This window comes from Netta rufina (genome assembly GCF_964035555.1).
Source record: "Netta rufina genome assembly, chromosome: 1".
NCBI lineage: Eukaryota > Metazoa > Chordata > Aves > Anseriformes > Anatidae > Netta > Netta rufina.
In genome coordinates, this window is record NC_140123.1 from 176,451,752 (window position 1) to 176,473,040 (window position 21,289).

Below are 21,289 nucleotides of genomic sequence, written 5' to 3' on the forward strand. Positions count from 1 at the left end.
CAATTTTGAATGTTTTCTAAGTTTTAAAGGCTGCTTTTCAAGAATGCTTACTCATGAGGTAGACTGAATATTTCAGAAGATAAATGACTATTATCATACTTTTCATTACCTACAACAAAAGCATTGTTTCCATAGTTTTCAGATGAACACAGTTTTTGGGAAAACTTAGTTTTTCATCTGCTAATTATCAGTTGATAATTTTCACGTATATATTCTCCATCAACCACAACATAGCCCCAGAGGCACACAGAATAAATAGAACTCTCTCTTAATGCTTCATCAGCTGAGGACATGCATTGACATGTACCACACAGCAAGCTCACTACCCTGGGTTTCAGGAGAACAGGCTTTGGCCTCTTCAGGATTCTGCTTGATAGAGTACTGTGACATAAAACTTTGGAAGGAATAGCTGTCCAAGAAAACTGGTGAATATTCAAGGATCACCTCCACCAAACTCAGAAGAAATGCACCCCAACAAAGTGAAGTCAGGCAAAAATGACAGGAGGCGTGCATGGATGAATGAGGAGCTCCTGGCCAAACTCAAACACAAAAAGGGGGCCTACAGATGGTGGAAGCAAGGACAGGTAACCTAGGAGAAATACAGAGAAATCGTCCAAGCAGACAGGGATCAGGTTAGATCACTTAACATCCTAATAGAATTAAATCTGGCCAGAGACATCAAGGGCATCGAGAAAAACATCTATAGGTATGTTGGCGATTAAAGGAAGACTAGGGAAATTGTGGACCCTATCTGGAAGGAGATGGGAGACCTGATTACCTGGGATATACATGTAGCAAAAGCTGAGGTACTCAACAACCTCTTTCCCCAGTCTTCGCTGTCAAGAGTGCACCCTGCACTCAGGTCACAAAAAGCAAAGGCAGGAGACTGGGAGAATGAAGAACCACCCTAGGTTTGAGACCTTCTAAGGAACCTGAAGGTGAACAAGTTCATGAGACCTGTTGAGATGCATTCAGGGGTCCCGAGGGAACAGGCGGATGAAATTGCTAAGCCACTGTCCATCATATTTGAGAAATCATGGCAGCCCGGTGAAGTTCCCACTGACTGGAAGAAGGAAAACACAACCCCCATTTTTAAAAAGGGAAAAAAGGAAGACCCAGGGAACTACAGGCTAGTCAGTCTCACCTCTGTGCCTTGCAAGATCAGGGAGCAAATCCTCCTGGAAACTACACTAAGGCACATAGAAAATAAAGAGGTGATTGGTGACAGCCAACATGGCTTCACTAAGGGAAGATCATGCCTGACAAATTTGGTAGGCTTCTATGATGGTGTTATAACATTGGTGGACAAGGAAAGAGCAGCTGATGTCATCTACCTGGACTCGTGCAAATCATTTGACACTGTCCTGCATGGCATTCTTGTCTTTGAAGAGACATGGATTTGACAGTGAGTAAGAAATTGGCTGGATGGTTGCACTCAAAAAGTTGGGGTCAATGGCTCAGTGTCCAAGTGGAGACCAATAATGAGTGGTATTCCTCGGGGGTGGGTATAGGGACCAGTGCTGTTTAACATCTTTGTTGACAACATGGACAGTGAGATCAAGTGTACCCTCATCAAGTTTGCTGATTCCACCAAGCTGTGTGGTGTAGTCAACATGCTGGAGGGAAGGGATGCCATCCAGAGGGACTTTGAGAAGCAAACCTGTGTGAACCTCAGGAAGTTCAACAAGGTCAAGTGCAAGGTCCTGCATCTGGGTTGGGGCAATCCTAAGCACAGATACACTCTCGGTGGATAATAGATTGAGAGCAGCCCTGAGGAGAAGGACCTGAGGGTGTTGCTTGACAAGAAGTACAACTTAATCCAGCAGTGTGTACTTGCAGCCCATAAAGCCAACTGTATCCTGGGCTACATCTAAAGAAGCATGGCCAGCAGGTTGCAGGAGGTGATTGTCCCCCTCTACTCTGGTCTTGTGAGACTCCACCTGAGCACTGTAACCAGGCCTGGGGCCCCAGGCACAAAAAGGACATGGACATATTGGAGCAAGTCCAGAAGGCCATGAGGATGATCAGAGGGCTGGAGCACCTCTCCTGTGAAGGCAGGCTGAGAGGTTGGAGTTGTGCAGCTTGGAAGGCTCTGGGAAGACCATATGACAGCATTCCAGTACCTAGAGGGGGCCTACAAGAAGGCTGTAGAGAGACTTTTTAAAAGGGCATGCAGTGATAGGACAAGAGGGAATGGCTTTAAACTGAAAGAGCGTAGATTTAAATTAGATACAAGGAAGAAATTCTTCCAAGTTGCCCAGAGAAGTTGTGGATACCCCATTTCTGGATGTGTTCAAGGCTGGGATGAATGGGATTTTGAGCAATCTCATCTAGCGGAAGGTGCTGTTGGCAGAGCTGTTGGGACTAGATGATCTTTAAGGTCCCTTCCAACTCAAACCATTCTACGGTTCTATGATTAGAACAGCCTTTGGATGAATCCCAGAGTCAAAACTACTAGATCTGAGAAATACCATAAATCAGATCTTCACATGGCAATGAAAGAATACTGATGCCATTACTTAAATATGTTTAGCCATGTTTACTTAGATATGTTTACGCCACGCTTAGATAAAATCTTTTTCCAAGCTCCTTGAAGATTTAAAGTCTTGTTCATGAAAAAAAATAACCTTGAATCACTTTGAGGTGAAATGTGGAGGACTTAATGTGGGAAAATAAATGCATAATGGGATAAAAGTGTCTGGTTGTATGTAAAAAGTGGGCTGGTGAGTATGCTCGTCTGGCCATGCCCTTCCCTGATTAGCAAAGCGTTTTCTGTTTTCTTAATAAATTCCATCTCTAACTATTTTCCTGGGTGAGAGGCTTTCTAGCCTGTGTGCGTGTGTGTGTGTGTGTGTGTGTGTGTGTGTGTACCAGCCTGAAGTAGGACCATGAGCCTGAAGGGCCCAGGTGTCCATGGTGGCAGTAACTGGAGGGACTTGTGTGGGACACCGCAGAAGCTGGAACACAAATACAGTGTGGGTGCATATACCAGTGAGCGATCGCCAGTGGGCATCAAGTCCAGAGAACCACTTCAGAGCACATCTAAGCAATTAATATATCTACAAACAAGTGCAAAAGAGAGAAGCACTTGAATTTACATAAACAAATCATTCTGCTTTGCTTTTTTTTTTTCCTTAAATACAAAGGAAAAAATAAATAAACAAAACAAACAAACAAAAGAAAACAACAGACAATTGAGAGCTAAAGGTCTGTTCTATCAAAATGTCTGAAATACACTTAAGAATACACTTAAGTATAAGATGAACACATAGAGCAAAATCACAGGAGGCACTTATCTGTTTGCAGGAGTGAAGTCTAGAAAACTGTATTTTAAAGATCTTGTTCCAATTTTCACATTGTTGTGGCAAAAAATACATTTTGATATGTAGATAAATACAGATTAGGCAAGTCAGACACAAAAAAAAAGACATTTCTTTATAGTTATCAAAGTCACATTAGTAAGTAATTCTAATTCCAATAGGCTAATTTCAAATAATTACATATATTTTAGGTGATAATTATTCTGTTGAATGTAACATACAAGTGTATTCTTTCACAGATGTTATTTTAGTATGGCAATATGCCAAGAACTCAAAATAACCGTCTCATTTAGAAGGAGTTGATTGCAAAGTAATACCATAACATCTTGCAGCAACTCTAGCTTCTTCCAAGCAGCAAAAGGGAATTACTACAGACTCCATTAAACATCTACCTACAGTCCCTGCACACATATTTTTCTATCCTGAAAATGCTATCTGATATCTTAGGGGATGTATTGGTACATTTACAAATCAAGAATATCCACACATTAACTTCTTTATATAAAATCATTTGCAAGTGCTTTAATTTATGAACTTTTGCACACACATTCTTCTGTGCTTGTTTTCCTTCCACCCTGACCTCTTTAGTCCCCGATGTGTTCATGTTTTTATAAATACTTCAAATATTCAGTTGAACTACTTTAACAGGTGAAGCATGTAAGGTACCTTTCACATTACCTTATTATTTTTTCAGAAAAAAAAAATAATCTCCCTGATGTACAGATGAAATTAGAAGAGAAAAACAGACAAAATGTTACACATGATAGTCAATATCAGAAATTGAAATAGCATCATTACTTTCATTGGCTTCTCTGTGCTTTGGTACTGATGGAAACACAATGACAACATACTCCAGTATGCATAATTAGTCATCTAAAAAGGCAATGTGAAAGATGCTGCTATTTATAACTACCAAAACCTGCTGTGTATCACATTCTGTGGTCTGCTAATGCATCTGTCAAATGAATCATTATAGCAACACATATTAGGTCATTTGGTCTTTCTGTTTCTCAAAATATTACAATAAATATATATATATTAAAACATACATGTGTATTATAATATGCTTTATGTCCTGAAATGTTCATAAAAATATATATATAATTCTCTTGACAGTACCAACAATATTGAAAGAAAAAAGAACTTTTAATGTGAGCAACACATTTAGCTCTTTACCTGCAAAATCTGATATACATCATCAAACTCACCATGCATTTTGCAACACAGTTTTATATATCACATTTTTCTTTTTTTTTTGTTGTTTTTTTTTTTTTAAACACAGAGTAGCTCTAGGTCACATAGGCAATTTTTGATAGCTTCTATGCTGATGGTATAACTGAAAACTACTTTTCTAAGATATTAAAATTTGACAGTAAGTCAGCATGGCTTGCTTTCTTAATCAAAAGATGATATCTTACATTACAGTTTCAGATTCAGTGATTTATTTTAATGCTGCAATCTGGCTTTTCTTTTATAGCAATCACAGAAATGCACTGACAATTTTTAAGAGCTAAAATTTCATTAGTTGTGAGCTATCACAGGATCTAACACTCAAACTTTTGCAGATCATTTTTTGCACTCTTAAGCAGAAATAAGATACTGAGGAGAGACAGAAGCATATAGTCCCTTGTCATTCAGTAAAGCATATGGGTACTGAAGGATTTAAACACAGTGGTACAAAGGAAATAGTATGATGGCTTAAGACTCCAGAACCAGGAAACTAGGAATAATTTCTGGGTGATCATTTTGACTTGTACATTTCAAAGTTGTTCCTTTCAAAAATTAACTCCAGTTTTCTACTTTCTTAGAGTAGAAACAGAATTAAGATCAGATTTAAGGACATGAAAAATAGTGAAAGCTAATTGTCTGAGATGGAACTTGTGTTAGGTATTCTGTGGGGATAAATCTTACCCAGTTTTCATGGTAAGATTAAATTCAGAAGAAATGCAGAAACATTAATTACAGGAGTCATCAGCTCCCCTAATAGAGTACATAGCAAAGACCACTTTAATATCCACCTTGACAATGAAGCATCGTCCCTGCTTTTTGCTATACTTAAGTGCATATTTGCTTGGTGCTAGCAGAGTACCCAGTAGTTCAGTCTATAAACTGAACTCTATGGCCATTTATTGTGGATGGAAAAGAGCAAATGACAGCCCAAGCATCAGCAATGCAGTAATAAATAATGTACCTGAATTTACCTCTTTGTTGCACATTATAATTGAATAAACTCTAAATTTCTCCCATTTGACGTGGGTAAAAACCACTTTGCCTGTAACTACTGTAGCATTGTCAAGAATTGATTTATTGATATAGGCAAAAATAAAAACTTTCTTCATCTATGCTACCATATTTGTCACTCGAGATTACAAAGAGATTATATAAGTGAATTATATGAAGAATATATCGCGTACTTGCCTTCACATCTTATCAGAAGAGAAACTTCTATTCAGAAGACTGAAAAGAAAAATCAAAGTAAGCAGATTTTCTATCCTTGTTTATCATTGATCTCCCTCTGTCTTTATGTGTGTTTTGTGGTACACTGTTTGAAGAACCCAGTAACAAATGCACAAGTTTACTCCTGACAAAATAGTACTGGGCTATAACATATAATGGGTCAGATGCTTTCCCTAAGTGTTTATATTTTTAGTACCATTATTTTATGCTTCATTGCACATCTAAATATTATTTGTTCTTACAGATCATTAATATTTTTTATTAAAAATGGCCACACTTAGCAATTTGTATTTATCCTGCAAAGAGTATGTGTCTACAATAAAAACCAAATGCATTTCAATTACATGTAAAAAGAAATAGATAATAGTCTAAGCGACCAATATCAGCAATTCTGAGTCTCCCTTATGTTCTGAAATAAAATTGTGACTCATCCTATGTCTCATAAATTTGATTTAAACTACTTAACTAAAGCAAAAGGTAAAAACATAGCAATCCACCGTTATTAATACTAAATTAACTAAAAGCAAAGCACTATATTTGCAAATCAAAGATACATACACATTAGTATCATAATTAGACTTAATATACCAAATCCGCTAAGTCTTCACATTGGCATCACATTATCAAGTAAAAAAATCTTTTGAATTTCAAGAAGGGTTATGTGGAAGTGATTTTACCAGAATCAATTTAATGAATTCAACTCAAATCAATGGAATTTTTATCTTGAAAATGGTTCTAAAGGGTTATTTAGTGCTTAAACCACAAACTTGTTACAGTTTTTGCAGATTTTGATTCATTTTTCATTTTTTGTGTAGTATATAACCATTCCCTCTTCCTAAATCCCAGCAGACATATGATAGCTCTGAAAAGGACACACAAGTAGAAGTCTGACAGCTCTTGTTAGCATCCTACAGCAGACATTGTAAAATTTTCCTTCAGTTCAAGAAGACACTTTAAAGAGTATCTTTGTGAGATCATATATTAGGGTCACTTTAACATCAGAAACTTCCCTTCTGACATCTTTCCTTTCAGAACTTTATTGATGTTCATTCTGACAGGTCTCAAATCAAAACTTACATGTCTTGAGTATTTCCCACCTAATAAAACATAGGGAAGGAAACAGAAGAGGAAATTGCATTCCACAGGAGGTTTTGACCAGTTCAGCTTGATAATATTTGTTATTTAGAAATAAATACAAAATCACTCCTGTTATATTAGCAGATTAAAAAAAAAAAAAAAAAAAAGTTAAGAAAGTTAACAATAAGAACAAAGTGCTCACAGTGTTCTACAATGTTTAGAAAACTAGCGTTCAGTGCAGTAAGGAATAAATTATTAAGGCCAACTGGGTGCACTGTGGACAATAGCAACTCTGAAAAACATCTAGGGGACACAGGGGAAAAGCAATTTAAGTTGGATTTCCAGGACAATGCTGTGGCTAAAAGGACTGTGTATCTCTTAGGTATTAAGTGACTAAGAAGTGCAGTTATTATGTGAATTTGCTCCTTAGATGGAACTAGTGTAACTCAGAACACTGTAAATAATTATAATGCTGGATGATATTTATTAAAAGAGAAAAAGTGTGTGGAGAGATATTTTATATTCATATATATACAAGCGTAGTGGAGAAAATGCCTTATGGCAAGCATTTTCCTTGTTCAGCCTGTTTAGCATACCAAAATGACGACTCCGGAATATCCTGACTACAGCACATTAGTATGGACTGAAAATATTGGTTACAAAAATAAGTCCTTTATTCTATTAGAGGAAAGCATAATAAAAAAAGCAAAGTGAACATTGAGTGACCTAAACTGGATGTATGGAAAAATTTTAGCAAAGAATATAGTGACATCCCCAGTTCTTGAGGTCTTCAAATAGATATTAAAATCTCTCTTGTAAGGTACATTTTAGCAAAGCATAGAGTACTAGGCTAAGCACTGAGGCAGCTGGGTGGAATTTACTGGCCTGCCTCGGAGCTCTCACAATGTTTTAAGAACTGGAGCTACAGTAAGGAGCCAGGAGATGATGTCCTGGCACAGTGCTACCCTAGAGCGGGATGCTATGTTTTCACACTGGCAAGCCTTGATCCAGAAGCCAGGATCTCCAGACTTTTTCAAAAGGACTGTTGACTTAAGCACTTGTTCCTTTAGCCTGTAAAAGTCAGGTTTTGAGATTTTAACTACTCCATTTTATAGCATCATCTTTCAGTGCATTCAAGAAAGGTCACCATTAGACCACAGATTAAATTGCTAGGCTACAGTAAGGTTCAAAGTAAATCAATAAGAGCATTTTTAATTGCTCCTAAGAAGCAAAAAAAACCCTCCAACCTGCTTTGTGTTTGAATACTAAAAACGATGGTGGCAACTGCAAACAAGGCTGTGACCAAAAATACAGAGAGAAATGACTGTAAAAAAAAAATTTTTTTGATATAGCTGTTTCAGCAACAAAAGGTCTTGAGATGATAATATGTTATGAACTATATTTTTAAAAGTTCAGTTCACACAGTAATAAAAACTAACTGCATGAAAACAAATTCTTTATAACTGGCAGCTATTCAGCATTCAATCAGCAATGATATTAAAAATAGATCTCAAGGTATTATGGCTATATGCCACTGCTTCTCTCTTAAAAAGCAAATATGATGACAAATTTTAAGCTTATGCAATAGATCATATATCAAACATCTTATTTAGAGAATTTTTCATCTTGATAATTCAAACATAAGAAGTAAAGATTTTCAAGATTGTCTTATAGTCTGTAAAAAAATAATTCAAGCATTTAGATATGTTCTGTATTCCCACAGACACTAATTTATTATCAAAATTCATTTTTTCCTTAAATTTCATTTATTATCTAAAATCCATAGCTTATTTAGCAGAATGACAAATGTAGACCACCCAAAACTCCAATCTTTTTCTATATGCATGTAGGATGCACATAACTATGCTCACAGTGTGCTGGCTGATGATATGGATTCTGCTACAAAATGTGTAAAGTTCAAGGAGAAAAACTGGAAAAAAAAAATGAGAAAATTGAGAAAGGTGAAAATTTAAAGAAAAAGATAATGTTATAAGGAGATTTTTGTGTATCCACTAGGTAGACTAGAATATATGTAGTCGTGTTTTGTAAACATTAGCTGAGCAGCAGAGAGTCACACAGAGAAATGCATACTTCAGCTGAGGAGACAGAGTTGAAATTGCAGGGTTAAAGGGACAAATTTTGTTCCCAGCTGTGTGTTTGCAACTCCCACTACAGTCAAAAGAAATTATGCATATAACTGACAGTATAATTTGGCATTAACTAATTAATTTGGCATTAACTACAGGTATTCATTTTTGATGGTCTATGCATTTGATTAACAATTCTGACTACAAGTTATGAAGTCAGAAATTATCAGATGGACCAGCATTTGAAATGTTATTTTGGGTGCTCCCCAATACCTTTTTCTTAAGTATTTTACCCATTCCCACCAATTAGCACTTATAATGCTTTAAACCCCATTGCTCTAGATGAAATGCTGCTCACCCTCCAACCTTCTATGCTTCCACTGATTCCACAAACACAAATCACTTCTCATGTCTCTTTTTATATTTTTGGCCATTTTTATCTACATTTTAGTACATTCAGATATATGCATGCAGTCACTCCATTTCTTGCCCAAGTTTATCAAGAGTCAGTAATATCCAGAAACAGCCTTGTTACACCTTTAATTGATAAACAAAAGATTTGTCTTATAGTACTTCATCATTGTTTGCAAGTATTAGCTGAATCTTTGTAAGTTAAATGCTGAATGGTATAGAACCTTTACCATGAAGCATGTTTTCGTACACTTTCATTATTCTCATGGTTTTTCTTTGAAGGCACTCAAATAGTTTAAAATCTGCCTGAAAGACATCTGCAGAGTTTTCCTCAGTCTTATTTAGTATTCCCTAGTTTATTATCATTAGACACCAGGCAGGCCATTTTTTTATACATAGTGCTGGAATACTGTTAATCTCCTACACTACCTATGTCTTTTCTAAAGTCATTCATCGCAAGGAGTAGATAAACTAACCCGCAGAAATGACTGACCTGTACAGACATCTGCCCTCAGGTGGGGAAGGGATGAAAAACCCAGAAACTGCTACTTTGAATATCTCTCCATTCTGCTCTGCTTTGTATCTATTCAGTATTATGGAAAAAAAAACATTCATCCCTTAAATGTTTTTAAAAATCTTGTGGCACGATTTGGGTTCTGTGAAATGCAGTTAATGAACTGTGCACAATGATTTTCTGTTAGATCTTGGCCTTCCCTCTTATTTAATTGGCAATTAGTTCAACATACCACATTGCATGCACTGCTGATGTTACCAGGTAACCAGGAAAGAAAGTACTACTGAAAGGAGTAAAAGCTAGGGAAAAGGGTATATGAAATTCCATCACTGGAAGGAGTGTTTGAAAACCCATCACTACCAGCACTTGGCAAAGACTAAAGAAGGCTAACAGATCGCAAAAACACTGTCTCAATAGGGGATGTCCTGCCAAAGGTCAGAGTGATGCTGCATAGAAAGAGTGTAATGAAAAAAGCCTAAAAATGACAACAGCATTCTTCAGACTTCTTGGTTGTAGTCAACTTATAAACCTTACAGCTTTTATTTTAATGTTTTTCCCTCCTTTTAATGAGGACTGAAATGCAATGCAATCATTTATATTTGCAGTGTTTCTAACTGCAATATAACAAGCAGAGGATAAGAAAAGAAAGGACCAGTATGTTGGCTGTTTCTTCTTTTTCTGCATCAATAAGACCATTATGGCTTCAGACCATAACCTAAATTCTCAGCCAAGTCAGCCTAAGTGAATCTCAGATTTCAAAAGTGTCTAGAGAAGCTGCCTGATTTACCACTGTATTACTACATGTATACCTTCTGCATGAGGTTTTATACTTTAAAATGAAGTAATGCAGAACATAGTCTTAATCCAGTGCTAGCTGGTACAGTTTTAATATTTGTTGGTTGTTTTGGTTTGGTTTGTTCATTTTTATTTTTTTTTTAATCATTTTTCAAGAGGGTGCTGTGGTATTGGAAATGCTATTTCAGGAGTTAAAACAGACAGCTTATTTTAAACACTGTATGGACTCTGGCTCTTTTCTTCCAGGTAGAGAATTAAAGGGAACAATCTGTCCTAATGTCTTGAAGCAGATAAAGAGTAACTGATGTATGTAACTATTGTGCATCCCTGCAGTGATGCAGCTGCTGCTTTTGTGATACTAATGGATTCCTCTGCTCGCAGAAAAAGAATATCCAGTCTTTTTTCAACAGGTGGCAGGCAAAAATAAATTGAAAATCCTTGAGCTGGCCTGACAGAGAGCTGATTAGCATTTCAGCTGACCAGCAACACTTGAGAAGAAAGAAAAAACATGACAGAACATGACCGAAAACAAATAGCAATAAGAGAATCCTCAAAATAAAATTAGGATAGCCTTCTAATAGTTGTTTTATTTTCCTTTCTTTACTTTTGCATTTGATGGGAGTAAATGCAAAGACTAGAGCTCTGCGGACTGGGTTTACAGATCTTAGCTGGTATCTTAACAAAACACACTTTGCTCCTGGCTAGTTATTCCAGTTCATTATTTAAGTGAGCTGGGTTTTAACGGCATGCTCATCTTATTCAGCAGGAGCTATTGGCATTAACCTGGGAGGCAGCAAGAGTGGAAAAGGGGAGTGGGCAAAGGGAATGCTTAGTTTCCCCTCCAATTATAAAACCTTCCACAACTTGCCTGTATGAGGGAAGAGTGCTGGCCTCAGGGACAAGAAAAAAGGGATAAACATGGTGATTTAGCTTAATAATATGCTGCCTACTATATCAAACTGGATTAGATGCAGCTCATTTCCTGTAAAGGTTTCCCAAGCCTTGCTTTACGCTGTCTTGTGCCAAATGAGAAAGTTGGTTCTCGCTATTCCATAAACGTGGTTTCACTAAAAGGATACAGTTTTAGAGCAAAGCTGACAAGAACACAGTTCTGAAGGCGAACCACAGCACGTGGCATCTCCCACTCTGGAGCTTGTTCATAAACTCTCCCCCCCCCCCAGTACCTCAGCTGTGTGAATAACGACAGGCAGATGACAAAGGTCTGTCCGACAGATGCAGTTCTACCATGTGTAACAGCTTACAGCAAACAAACTTACTGACTGTATAATGAGTGGCAGCCCTAATGCAATACTTACATGTTTTTTCCTTCAGAGTTTGCAGAAAACACAGCAGTACATATGGTGTTGTTGGTTCTGTAATTTATAGCATAAGGCATTTGATAGGAATTGGTCTATATGCAAAAACGTAGTGGGGAGAAATATAATTGAAAGTCACCAATTTTCTGTCAACTGCTTATCTTCTTGTTGTAATGCATACAAAATCTGAGCCCTTTGGGAATCAGAATGCCTGACGCTACTTGAGACTAGCATATGCAAGAGGCAGATAATGGACAACTCTGACAGCACGTTCATCGTCTCCTTTGGATCCTATTCTTAATCCTGCATCACAATGAGTTTCCTACCTTTGCAGTTGACAGTGAATAATAGCAGATTTGGGGATTCATGATACAAATATCAGGAAAGAGCAGCTTATATTACACAGATCACCCAGAAGCAAATCCTCAGGCAACTTTAAATGTTCACAGCTCCCAAAATGTCTGATAGACTGCTTTGCACCGCACAGAAATTTACTGACTTTTTACAAAATACACCACTAGAAATAAAATAAAATAAAAATAAAAATAAATAGAGATAAAAATTAAAAATAAAAATAAACCACTCCCTGTCTCAAAATGTTTTTAAAAAGCTTAAATTTAAAAACTTAATTTCAGGTGAAAAGAGAAGTTTACATCAGTATTCTTTAGCACAAGAAACATGGAACTGGCATTTATTTATTGTCACAAACTGGGAGAAGTGACATTATCTAAAATTATCTGAAATATAGAAGCACTTCAAGGATGTTCCGTCTGCTCTCTGGAACAATTCATGCAGAAAATTATTACAGGTAAAAAAAGAGTTGGTACCAAATAAGATCATGAAAAATAGAGCTTATTAAAGCAAGCAAGCAAGCAAGCCCCCAATTCCAAGTGCTCAGGAAACCTCTTGCCAAAAGAACAAACGAAACAAACAAAAAAAGGACAAAGAGAGAAAAAAAAATAAAATAAAAATCACAAAATTCTGCTTGCAAAGCACCATGAAAATGCTTCCTTTATGGTTTCTGTAAGGTCTTGGTACTTCCTGCACCGCCCACCATGCCAGGTACTGCTACCATAAATCCCTGTTCTCCCTCATCCCATTCATGAGGGAACTGTTTGGATTCTTTGCCAAGCTTTTTACCTTTTTTGCCCCATGTTCTCACATGTTCTCAGACTACAGCAAGTGCTGACCTCTTACACCAGCCTCTGGCTAGAAAATCTGTCAAAAAAGTTTTATTAATCTTTGTAAAAATACTGTCTTCTTTTTAGACTTGTTTACTATAAAATTCCATAAATATGATATTTTAGAAATCATGCTGCATTTATGTGAGCCTCTCTCTGTCCAACCAACAGTTTCCTTTTCCTAAAAATCTTTTACCTTCCTTGACCCACTTCAAACAGATTTGACAAAAATCTGTAGTTAATTTCCTAGAAGTGTCTTGACAATGTCTACCTAGTCAGAGGCAGGCCTTATAGCACCTAAGGGAAAGGTGGAAACAGCATACAACCATGGAAACAAAGAGCCTGCACGAAGAAGAGCTCACTCAGGGATGTCTCAGCCATGTGAAAGTTAATTTGGGGCTGGTGCTCCAGCACAGGTCAGATCACACAGCAACACAGCACACAAAGCTCCAGGAAACCATGTTTGATAAGTTCTGCTGCTCACAAAACTTCTGGTTCACCATACTTCACAGGATAACGAATTTGATGATGAAATATTGCTCTGTCTACTGTACCAGGCCCAGCCCCATGCTAGGTTCATACCTGTGCGCTACAAAGACAAGCAGCAGGCAGTGCGTTCAGAAAAATCTCAGCGTTAGAACAGAATAGCATAAGATTATTTCCAAAGTTATAATTGCAGACTTTTTCTGCTTAGCCTGAGACTACATTTCCAGGAAATTTATATAGAAGTATACAAAATTGTTTTGAATATATCTTGAAAAAAAAAGATTTATATTAATTACATATTTAAACTTTATTTTGCTCTGCATTAATAGATGAACTTTTAGCTAAATCCACATTAATGATGTAGATGAGCAACATCGTCTTCATGGGTTTCAGTAGTGAAACCATATATCCTCAGAGTATCGTTATCATTCAAAGAAAACTTTTTTTTAATGCCATTTATACATTCAGTTAGAACCTGTATCACAGAAGAGGAACACTGCAGATTTTTAAACATGTTGTTTTAATTGCACTTTATAAATACTTCAAAGAAGAAATAAATAACCATACTGCTTCGAAGTCTAATAAGTACTAAGTTGAGTATAATAATACAAAAGTATCTAGCTTAAAATGTAATTTTTAATATAAATATAATTTAATATTTTAAAGTAATTATTAATTTAAAGTAATTATTAATTATCAAATTAATAATTTATTATAATTTATTTTTATTATAAATATAATTTTTCATATAAGATCATACCTGAACTTGGTCTTAAAAGTACTAATTATGTTCTCATTATATGGCTGCAGGTTACTTGGAAAGAAGCCAAACATTTTTTAGCTTCAAAAATTGGGCCTATACAGAAGATGACCTCTAAAATTCACCTGATTTCAACTAGAATATTAAGATGCAAGATTTCGTTTTATCAGTGTATATTACACTTCCAAAAAATGTACTAATATTAATTTTGAAGGAAACTAGAACTATATTCACTCTTAAACCTCAAAACAAAGTTTACACATAGAAGATTTTTATTTGGAGTCTAGGACTCACCTCATAAAACACAGGCATCAGTAGATGGCTACAGTGCCAGGTTTACCTTTAAGAAGCTGAGGGCAAAGTGTTAAGTGCTACACAGAGATTTCATGCCAAACTAAAATTAGAGATCTACTACAGAGTACGAATGCCCTTTGTAAAAGTAATTTATGCTGTTCTTAATCTGTATTCTGCATGTGTATTCACGCAGCAGTTCATAGGGTCCTGCAGGCGGATGCAGGCTGAGATCAGCCAGACTGTGTCAGGGTCCTGAGTGTATCACACTCCAGTTGCCCTAGCCAGTCTACAACCATTTTTCTTCATAAATATCTGCAATTTCTTACCCTTGACTTAGGAGTTTGGCTCTGTGCTTAACATCGATTCTGACTGCAGGCAGGTGTGTGGCCTTGGATCACACTGCTAGGAAAACAATCAAGGTAAGAGAAAGGGTTGTGAGAAGTCTCCCCTGAGGACTCAACTTATTTCTTCTCCACTTATGGAGGTATATGTCTATGTGCATGTACTCACAAACATAAGAATGGATTGGCAGTGAAGAAACAAAAGGGTTTGTATGTTTACGTATGAAATGTAAGTGCGTTGTTGTGGCACGCTGTGCGTGTGAACTGGGACCATCATGAGTCTGTGTGTGTGTGTGCCCATGCTTGGGAAATGGTCTGAACCCAGTGGTCTGGTGGTGGTGGTGGTTGGGAGGACACTCAATACATCTGCCCTGGCGTGCCCTGTGGAGCAGCTTGCTCTTGTGGGCCAACAGATTGCACAACCTCCCTCTAAAAGGAAACAAATTGCTGAGCGTGTACACAAGGGAAAGAAGACTCAGAATAGGTAATTTTTGGAGACCATAACAATTTACATCACATACAATGAGGTAATTGAGAGTCATTCTGAATGAATTGCATCCAAAAGTTTAGTACATTTAAGATGGCATTTTCTGAAGAAAAACGCTAATTCTCACTTTGAAGAGACACTACCATTTTGTGCATGTCTTCAGGGAATAAAATTAAATGAAGAGTTTAAAACCTTGTTGTGCTCTGTGTCCAGCAAGTTTTATTGCCAGACGAACTTCAAGTTCCATTTGCAAAGCCAGAGACAAACTCCAGGACAATCGCTGAGGAATTATGCATGCTTTTGTAGTCTGGTGGCAAGTTTCCTATGTCGTGAAAGCAGCTGGGGACTGCTCAGTTCCAAACACCCTAATGCCAAGATTGTTTGTCCCAGTTTCAGTAAGTTACAGTGAAATTAAGCAGACACAGACATAGCTTTCTGCATTGGAAAAGCCTGTGTTGACCTACCAACCATTTTGTGTGAAAATGGCTTTCATCACAAAGGTCGTTGCTTAAAAGTAAATTTTAGGGACATCCATCACTTGATATTGTCTACTACTAGTCTGCAAGACATTCTGCAATACCCCTACTGCTGAACCACCTGCAAAAGTAATGTATATAGAGATAATAAAACATTCCCAAGAAAAATATTTGTTTTGTCTATTCAATATCTAACTTGCTTGTAAAATTCCATCATTATATTTGATGATATAATGTCAAATAGTCTTAGAAATATTCTATCTTTGCTCATACTAACAGGCAGAAATATTCTTTTCTTACAAGTCTAAAAAAATTAAGGGAAAACAATGATGGAGAAGACTATCCTCTTTTAGAATCATTCAAGTTGGAAAAGACCTCTAATATCATGTAGTCCAACCTTTAAACATCACCTTTTATGTGATATGTCGCCACGTACACAATTGTCATTATTATAAGTATCTGTAGTGCTTAATTCAAGAAATAAATGTGTGTCCACAGTGACATTCATTCAGTGCATCCACAGCGATATTGATTCATTTAACAGTCCTGCTGCTTCTTGCTTCTGAAGCTTAAGTTTTCAGTGTGGCCTAGGCTGACTGAAAATCTTCATAAAGTTCTTTGGTATGTTTTGCTCCAAAATGTCATGTCATTTTAAAAATTCTGCTACAGCCCCTACCTTGTCAGGGATAACTGAGAATTCAGCACACGTGGTTCTGCTTCTTGTGGTTCTTTGTATTATCATCCTACATATCTGCATCAACATTACATCCCTTATTTAACACCATATCAGACTGGTTAAGCATAGAAGTAGAATAGAATAAATAATAATATAGAATAATATAGTAACATTATAATATGATATAATATATAAATAAAACTAAATAAAACATAATATATAAATAAAATATATTGCTGTGTAGATAATTAATACAAGGCCTTTTAGTTCTCTCTTGAGCCTCTAACTTTTCCATCCACTCTGTAGTGAAGGATTTCCCATGCACATACCTTTTCAAATGTCTCAGAAGAGTAACTGCTTATTTTGAAAAAGCACAATAAAAAGGTTCATCTCTACAACTGAAAATATAATACCTTCATGAAATTAAATCAGAACTCTATCCATTTCATGCACTATACAAGGTCACAAAATTCCCTAAAGATAAACTGCCTTAGGACATATATCTTTCTTCAGTGCAATGAAAGTGTGACAGATTCACATGAACCCACACGTTGCCTCAACAAAGCAAGTTGTAATTTTTGTAGAGATGAATTAAAATTCTGTTCAGGATGATCATCTGCATTGCAAATGCCAAAACAAACCCCAAACAAATAGAAAAAATATATTAGGGATGGCAGCTAGATCTTACAGCCTGTTTTGTTCTGGTCTCCAGCAATAAGAAAGATAAAATATTTCCTTAACCCACCACCAGCACAAGCTCCAGAATGAAGTAACCTGACTTACCCTATTGTAGCTGCCAAGCCCTGACAAGCCAGTGCCTGCTTCAAATACTTCATTTCCAAAGGACCAATTCTCACTGTTCTGCCAGGAATTGATTGTGGCAGTCAGAAGCCAATACAGGGCTTTGTCACAAAAGGTCATTTTCTAAAGGAAGAAAGCCCAGGGGGCTGGGCATCCAAGATGGGACAAGACATACCTTATACACTTGTTGCAGTATAACCTCTCTTTTTCCATAGGGGGATAGTTGTGATGTTTTTACAACCCACTTCTTCTCTATAGTGGTTCATCAGTTATGGTAGTCATAGAATCATTAAAGTTGGAAAAGCCCTCCAAGATCATGTGGTCCAACCGCACCCCAACCACCAATGTCACCCACTAAACCATGTGCCTAAGCACCATGTCCAACTTTTCCTTAAACACTCCGAGGGATGGTGACTCTACCACCTCCCTGGGCAACCCATCCCAGTGCCTTTCTTTCTGAGAATAAATTTCTTCTAATTTCTAACCTAAACCTCCCCTGGCACAACCTGAGGCCATGATGATCTTTTTACGGGATCTTAAGGATAAGTCTATCAGACACTCCAGTAGAGTTCACACTTCTCCAGTTTACTCTGTTGAGTTGCACAGACAAAAGTCTGCCTGTGTCAACCTTCTGTGGTTTGGTGGACCTACAGCCCTCAAAGCAATGCCAATTACAAGCACATTAATGCTAGTTCACACTAGAAACCGAAGTCCTCAGTGGGTTAGACATAGTAGAGGGAACACTGGTGGCAATTCTGCCCTAATTCTCTCTTAACATCTCCTGAAGAAGAGAAAAACATGACCAAAGTGTGCTTTCTGCTGTGGTCAAAAACATCAGGTAATCGTGATGGTGTTTTCTGGAATGGGACACCTCCATTTCTATGGTACAGATTAATGTACTGCTGCAAATGGTATCAAATTTCACCACATAGATAAAAGAATCTCTAATCTTTCCCTGTCTCAGCTTTATTTCCCTCAATTATTCAGAACTGTTCACATTCGGACTTCTATTTTATTTTATTATCACTGGCACAGCTAGATGAAATTGGCACCTTACAGTGATCTTTATTCATAATCGTTTAGACTGAATTTGAACACTGAGTCATAGCTAAACTGATCTGAATAGGGCTTTGTTCGTTTAAGCCAGAGGATGAACAGCTCCAGAAGTGGAGCAGAGAGTCCATTCCATTCCTACTTTTATTTTCAGTATTAGTGTCATTGCTCAGCAGCATCCAATAACTCATTCATGTACTCTTGTAAATAATTTTGGTGGAAACAGTAATTTCAGTAGAGTGTAGCTGTTAGGCAATTACCTCTTTTATGAAGAAGCATTTGAGAATGTTTGAGAGAGATGAGTCTGAAGAATAGCATAAGGTATTTCAATAATTAACTATTACAAAATGGAAATTTCCATAAGGGTCAGTGAGGAAGAAAGCATAGCGTACACCATACAAACTGTATGTACTGAACATTACTTAATAAATGAACACAGAATTGCAATTTTTCCTGAAATTGACTTAATCCAGAGAGGGGCTGAACACCAACCATTCCTACCAAACTGCAACTTCCAATGATGCTCATAATATGGCATTTCATTCCTACGGTGTCAGTAGTATTTACAGATGTTCAACACCTTTTAAGTAGTCCTTTGTCACTCCAAATGATCTGATTGCTTTCATTTTAATATATGTCTTGTTATAACATGAGCTTTTGAAGAATGAATGAAACTACAGAGTAAATGCTATAGTAAATTGTATTTTAAGGAATACATTTTAAGGAATTTTAGGGAATACATTTAGCTGATCTAAGAAGTGAAAGGAATCATAATCATAGAGACTATGCTGGTGAATCTAGTGCTTTTATTTTTCCTTAGAATTAAAATTTACATATGCATATTTTCTTTTTACTTTACTTTTTACTTTCTTTTCACATTTTTTACACTCCTCCACTAAATTTATCTGTTATCATGAAGACAACTGAATCTAACAGAATCAGCAAAGAAAACAACACTAACAGTTGGGTAATTTAGAAACGTACCTAAATTGTTTTAAGGCCTTAGTTTGTGGTTTTTACACCTGAGGTTTGCTTAGTCAGGAAATGCTTGCTCTGCTTCATTAGAAAATACATAGGACACTGGCTATCACTGTAATCGTGCTATAAACAATAAGTACAAACCACAAGACTTGCTACAGAAGTCGTAATGTCCTAGTGATATAGTAGCAATTTGCCAGCTCCATGAACTTAGTGAAGAAAAAAACAAACAAACAAAAAAAAAAAAAAAAAAAAAAAAACAACAACAAAAAGCTGCACTATATTAAAATATCTATTCAAGACAATCAATCAACTAGTTTGAAAATGTAATTAAAAACAGTTAATGGTGCTAAATGTGGGTTATTTTGTTTGTTTGTTTTATGAACTAATCAAGTTAATGACTGGGAAATCACACTTTAATGGATAATTTTTTGAATACATCTATTTTTATGGTTGCATAATCTAGAAAAAGAGGCCAATACTCTGAAGCACATCCTGAAGCCATGATATGACGAACCTAGGAGCACAAACATTCAAGACACCTTCTATAGCTGGAAGACAGAAATCTGCCCATCTAGAAAACAGGTCAGTCTACCTAAGACCTAAAACCTCTTAGTGGGTACCTGACTTCTTCTTTCACTTGCCCCATCTTAGAGCAGAAAAGCTGAATTTACACCTAGCTCATGCACCTCACTTAAATGTCTAGTCAGATGTGACAAGCCTGGGCCCTGGCTCTTACCATCTTGCTGCATTAACAGTGACATCTGTACCTTCTATTGCTTTATAGGAGTAAGCCCGCTAAGAGTAAGACAAAGTACTTATAAAAAGCATATCTCTAAAACTGTATCTCATTTACAACACTTAGTACCTTTTTACAGTCTCAGCTATGGGTGCTGCATAGCCTCAGAAAAGAAGATGACATTCAGCAAAACAGTGATGTTGAAAAATGGGAATAAAGATACTGCATCTCATTTTGCATGACTGCTGCTTCATGAATATCTCAGAAAAATACATCTCAGAGGAAAACACAAATAAGATTCTGTAATTCCTGTTGTAGCTGCCACTTCCAGTTTTTGTTTTTGTTGTTTTGTTTGATTCCTGTAATGAAAAACCCTATAGAAAACAATATTCTCGGTTCTACTGCTTCAAGTATACAGACCTAACACTAAACTTCTGGGAGAATAATCTAGCATTTAACTAAAATAATTCTGCTCATTTACTTCACCAGCAGGAAAGACCAACCTCACAACCACTAAATTATTATTTTTTTTTTTTTTTTTAAGTGTATGCAATTTAAAAATGAGTCAGTCTTTCTAATTGCTATAACACATCTACAGGGCAGCTAAATGGCAGACAGGTGTTACTGCCATGAATATATCTTCTAGTATTTGTGAAAATTAACATTCTTAACACATTTGTCTTGTGCTAGTGCTGACACTACCAAGAAACAACATTGAGCACAACCTGTTACAAACCTGATTGGAAGAACACCTTGTAACCAGCTGAGATTTAAGAACTCTGTTACATATTATTTTACTTGCTACAGTTCTCAGATAATTTTACGTCACAATAAAGTGTTAAAAATGAAACAAAGTGGAAGGATACATGGTTTCAGCTTTTTTTTTTTTTGTCAACAGTACAAATAAACATGAATTCATTCCTAATAAGCACTGCAGGAAGTCAACCATACAATCTTAATGATCCTAGAGTCTTTTTCTGAAGTATACAGCTTGTAATCTCAAGCAGATTCCAGAATACTGTGTCAATTAGATATCATGC